A 6,187-nucleotide genomic window follows, 5' to 3' on the forward strand; every position below is an offset into this window, starting at 1 on the left:
ATGCAAGATGTCCAGGGAGTTGCCATGATGCTTTCATCCTGCACCAGTCAATTGTCCCTGAGATATTCACATCTCAAAGCAGAGTTAGCAGATGGCCCCTTGGAGACCAGGGCTACCTTCTGAAGACTTGACTGATGACACCTGTGAGGAGCCCAAACAATGATACCCAGGAAATATACAACAGATGCCAGCTGAACACCAGGATAGTAATAGAGCAAGTACTTGGGACTGATCAGGGAACTGAGAAGTCAGGTGCAAATGCAATGACTCCATTAAAATGTTGCTGACAAATGTACTGCTCAGATTCCCCAGTTCCTGAGGCACTGATGGGGCTCCCTGCTGTGAGTGGGCATGGTGTTAAAATTTAGCATGTACTAAATTCAGCACGAAAGTTGACTCAATTAATGAAGGGATTTGCAGGACATTGACAACTATGAGGGAATCATTGAAGACTGGGGAAGTATTGGTTAATCAAAAATGGGCTAACCTGGTGCTTATATTCAAACAGGGTGACAAAACAGTCACATATAACCACCAACCTATTAGTCTTCCTTCAATTAAATATAAATTATTAGAACTTTTTTTACCAGGTGAAAATTCAAGGATTCTCTGTAACAGATAAACAGTACTCAACATGGCTTTACATGAAGAAATCATATCTCACCACCCTCCTTGATTTTCTTTTGACAAAGTCGCAGCCCAAAGTGACTGGTGTGAAGCCTGCTGTTGAGACACAATTTAAAAAAAAAACTTTTAATAACATTTCATATGCAATATTATTAATTAAGCGCATAGCTTTAGGGACTTGGGTTAAAAAAAAATGGATATTGATAGGGATTGGCCAAAGGGTAGAATCCCCCAGAGGAGTAATGTCAGGCTGTGATGGGATACCCCAGAGCTCTATTGGCATCAGTATTGTTTCCAATTTATGTAATTGCCTTCGGTTGTAAAATACCATGCAAATTGGTTGAATGTGCAGTTGATACTAAACTTGCAGGGGCAGTAGAATTGAAGGAGCCAGCCCAGAAATCACAGAATGAGCTAAACAAAATGAATGGGGTGTACATTAGCCAATAAACTTTAATACAGAAAAATATAAAGCACTGCAAATAGAAAGGAAAAATGGGCAACATGCATCCTTCATGAATAGTGTTGGAATAACCAGGGAAGGAGTTGAAAAGACATTTGGAAGTCTTAATGAACTCGATGTTCAATATATCCAACCAATACAGATCAGCAATCAACAATGCCAATAGAATGTTGAACTACATAAGCAAAAAAAACCAGAAACTGTGCTGTACTGTAGCTGATCAGACATAACCTTGACTATTCTTTCCATTTCTGGTTGCTGAGGAACAGGAGAGACATTTGTGAACTGGAAGGAACGCAGAGAAAAGTCACTAGGCTGATCCTTGATGTCGGGGTCTGAGTTTAGGGGAAAAGATTGAAAAGGAGAGATCTGAGGGGTGATCTTTTAGAGGGGAACACATAGCAAATTGTGTAGAAAATTCTATTGAATACTGCATTAAATTGAACAGTGTGAGTAAGACCTCAATGGAAAAGAAAAGTTTGTGTCGTATAAAACAAAGAATCAATTTGCTATGAGCACATTTAACACTACTGGCAAAAACCAATTACACCACCCCTCCCCCATATTCTCAGATTATTCTTTAAACGTGGGATTAAAAATGTTATCTTTAGACATGTCCATAATCCCACAGTGATAAGTAAGAGGAGCTGCCATAGTATAGAGCTGTACAACGATCATGGGCTGAATAATATACTCCCAAATCAGGAACATTCGCCACTTTGCAGAGCGTATTAAACCAGCCTGATGACGACGGGTGCTGTTTATGATGTCATCACACTGGTTTCCGATATTATGGTATGCAGGTGGGTCAAAAAGTCAGAAACCTGCCCGCCCTATTTAATTTTTGGTTGACAAACTAATTAAGCTCATTAACGACCCAACTCACTGAGTTTTGTATTTATCTACAAGCTTTAAAGGCTTAACAACATCAATAAATAATAACCTCACCACATGCCCCTCTTTGTGACTAATGTGGATATTCACCAATATGTTTATGAGTGCTCCGGTGCAGTGCTCCCCCCTCGCTTGTAGCTGCATTGGAGAGAGGTATCTGATCTGCCACCTCCCTTGCCCTGGATGACTTTGGAGGGCATCCTCTGTGCGGCTGTGGCCGTGAGCGTCCGGCCATTGCAGGACACTCTTGTTGAGACACATGGGAGTCTTCAATCACCATGGCATTGGTCGAAGCCTGTGTCAATGGCTGATGGATGGAGGAGATGCTGCTGTCATCAGAAGTGCCATAAGAGGAACTTCCAGATGGAGGCAGCTGTTGCTCATCCCCTGCCAGCAGGACCGCTTGGTCGTCCCTGCCAACTGGTGAGGCTCCAGGAGCTGGGTGGGCAACCAAGCTCCCAGTCCTCTTGTCATACTGAGTCTGGGCCACCGAGCTCCAAGCCAGGGCGATGGTGTGCAGGTCCGAGTACCTGCCAACAATTGAATCTGTGATATGCTCTGTTTGCCCCTCCAAGACTGTCACCAGTCTGTCCATGGAGGAAACTTGGCGCTCTGAAGAGTGGGTGATCCCAGCACTCATGGCCTGGACAGACACCTCCACAGTCTGGGCCAGAGCATGCAATCCCTCTGGTTCCAATGTGTGAACTCTGTTCACCAGCACTAGTCATCTCCTCTTATCAACCAGTCTGAAACTTTTGCCACCTCACAAGAACCAGGTCCCCCTCCAAAATTGCCATTGCCGATACTTCTGGATGAGCCAGGCTCCAGCAGGTCCAGCACTTGCTCCTCACAAGGTGTCTGGATTTTCAGATTGGGTAGACCCCCACCTGTATGGGCTCTGTTGTGGGCATTGGGGGCTCACTCCTCCTGAAAAGATTTGACGCAGCAATTTCATCAAAAATTTGAAACCATCATACGTGATGCCCCAAACCCATTATCAGATCAGTATGTGCCAGCCTGAAGGCTGTGCTCATGCGTCATAAGGTGATCCTGCCAAATACCTACCATATAAGTAGACCATTGCTTGAAATGCACAATGGCATGGTCCAGGACGGCTGTGTCCTTGTGGGATCATGCAACTTTTGTTGAGCAGCAAACATCAATTACCTCCTGCGTTCACTAGTACTAGACCTGCATCACACTGGACCCAGATTGCTCATACTGATGCCATGCTCACCCTGGCTGATCTCATGAGGTCATTGAGCCTTTTGTGGGACTAACTCTTGCTCACCACACCCACATTGTTGATTTCCTTGGCCACCTCCTCCCACGCAGCACAAGTCTGCCTGGGCTTCCTCCTCTTCCCAGTGCTCAGCGTGAGCTGGTCACATCAATCATGTAGAGCATGCAAGAAGGTACCAAGGGCGGCCTCACCGAACCTGGGCTTTGCCCTTTCTGGAAAGCCTCTCCCCTCGCTGCGATGGTGCAGACATCTACGCATGGAAGTACATAATAAATGTACAACTCCTTGGTGCCGAAAAGTGGGAGCCTTGCTGATTTTTGAAAATTGTACCACCAATGAAGATTGACATGGTTGGCAGAGATTAGTTAACATTTAAATTGATTTACCTGGCCTGACTGGAAAATTCACAAATTTTCACAATGTATAGCATGTATGTGCATTTGATTGATCTGATGGATCCGTCACGTGACACTGTCCCATACCGGGGGGTCCTTTAAAGTGCTGGCCATGACCTTGTTCTGGGTCACAGCCTCCGGCCTCCAAAGCCAGATGCCCTACCCTCTAGCACTTATTGGGCGGGATGACCATCTGTAACCCGCCCTTGCTGCTGATTGGCAGCAATTAGCGTATTATCAGGCGCACACCAACAGAGGGACCAGAAGTCGGAATGTTGCCGACTTATGGGTGCAGAACCCATCGTCAGCACACAAACATATTACTCAGCCTAATACTTCAGATTATGCAAATTAACATGGCGAGAAAATTCACTGAAGTGGGCAACATTAATTCCAAGTCTGTCAGTTAATTTGTATAGGCTTTTATTTTTGCAAATGCAATATGCAGAATGGAGATCTCCTGTATGAACCCTCAGGAGACCATATAACCAAACATTGTATAACAGCATAATAAAGGTTTCCTTTGTTACCTGGATAAAGGTGTTTTCAACTATGTCACATTGCAATTTGATCAGGGTGTGTTCACATGTACTAGGGAATCCCCAGGCAGATTTCAGAAATTCACGTGGCCTAAGTGTAAGCACTGATTTAAAATAAGTTACAGGAAATTCCCAGGAAAAGTTTAAAAGCTCTCACTTATTCAGTTCATGTTCAGAGAAGGAACCGAGGAGCAGCAGGCTGCACTGGGACAGGTATGTGTAATAGTAAAACTTTTACAGTAATATTTAGTCACGATATAGAAATATATTAGAAATGGCATTAAGTAGACAGCGTATAGTGGTTTGTACAAAGCCAGAGCGAGCAGTGTTAAAATATGTAGAGAATGGTAAAATAGGTGGCATAGCTAATGACTGTGAGATATTGATAAAATAGTGGAACGGTTAAAATAATGGCAGATGGAATTTGGTGTCAGCAGATGTGACATGGGGACATTTTAGTTAAAAATGTATTGCTTGTACTTTGAATGGGGAAAAGCTAGCTGATGTGGAAGAACAAGGTAATTTGAGAGTTCAGGTTCACATTAAAAGCAAAACCTCAAAAGTATAAAACCATACAAAACTAATGGAATACTGGGTTTTATAGCTTGAGGTATAGAATATAAAATGTACTGGTGCACCTGTATAAACCCTTAGTAAGGTTACAGCTGGAGTACTGTATGTAGCTTTGGGCTTTGCAATAGTCAGGCAACAGACAGGGGCACTGACTTATAGCACACATTTCCTTGTATGAGGAAATATGAATACAAAGAAAAACATAAACAATTGGAGCTGTTTTTATGTGAGTTGAGAAGATCAATTTCTTAACAGAAGTGTTTAAAATTATGAAGAGTTTAGGTAGAATAAAAAAGAGAAACTATTTATATTGGTTGAAGCGTTGATAATGAGAGAAGTTTTAGGATGCTGAGCAAAGGAACAAGGGGCGACATGATGAAAATATTTTCATGCAATAAGAATAGGATTTGAAGTATAGTGTCTGATAGGGTGGTGGATACAGATTCAATAGTAGCCTTCAAAATGGGGAATTGGATAAATGCTTGAAGGAGAAAAAAATTTCAGGGATACGGGAAAGTTTGGGGAGGGCGGGGTTGGAGAAATTTTGATGAAAAGCCATCGACCTGAAACGTTAACTGTTTCTCTCTGCACAGACGCTGCCCAACCTGCTGAATATTTCCAGCATTTTCTGTTTTTATTCCTTGATTATCTGGTTGTTTTGCTTCGGTAGGATAATTGCTTGTTTTTCATGAGGGGTCTGATCCAATGTATGAGCTTTCTTGATTAAAAAAGATGTAACGCAAAACTAAATTTTACTCTTAAGTTTAAAGAAAGATCATTTGCGTTTGTTCTACATATTTAGCAGATCCCTAAGTCACCTTTATCTATTGCTACATAGAGGATAATTATTATCTGGGAATTAAAGGGCCTAATTAAAGGATCAAATTCCTTAATAAACTATAGATGTGATGCACACGCTGTTCCCACTAACATCTTAAATGACTTCCTTAATTTGTTAGTACCTACTTCCTATTGTATTGTATGCTGTTTTGTGGCATTTTAAAAATTGTGTGTTGTCTGTAATGAACCTAGTAAAAGACAATTGTTTCCTGTTGTTAATATGCGTTGATATCTTTCTTGAAAGGTAATTTGGTCTTTAGTTACCCTGACAAAATAATATTAATGAGATTTATTAAGTAACAGTTTAATGGGATTTAGCATGGTTAATACATGTTAAATTGTGGTGAAATGAGTAGCTGCCATATCCAGCTTCTTTCCACCTTGTCCTCCTCTGAAGGTGACAACAGCAATTAACTTATATGCACTGGATGGTTCCTGGCAACCTCTGGTGACTTGGCCACGTCAGTCAGTCAATAGTTCATCATACAATAAACATGTGATTGATAGCCTGTTGAAGCACATCTCTGGGTTCATTCACATCCACAGGAAGCCAGCAAAATAGAGAGTGAGAGATCAGTTTGGGAACATTAGGACAGGAATAAGACATTCAGTC

This window comes from Carcharodon carcharias, chromosome 20 (assembly GCF_017639515.1).
Source record: "Carcharodon carcharias isolate sCarCar2 chromosome 20, sCarCar2.pri, whole genome shotgun sequence".
Lineage (NCBI taxonomy): Eukaryota > Metazoa > Chordata > Chondrichthyes > Lamniformes > Lamnidae > Carcharodon > Carcharodon carcharias.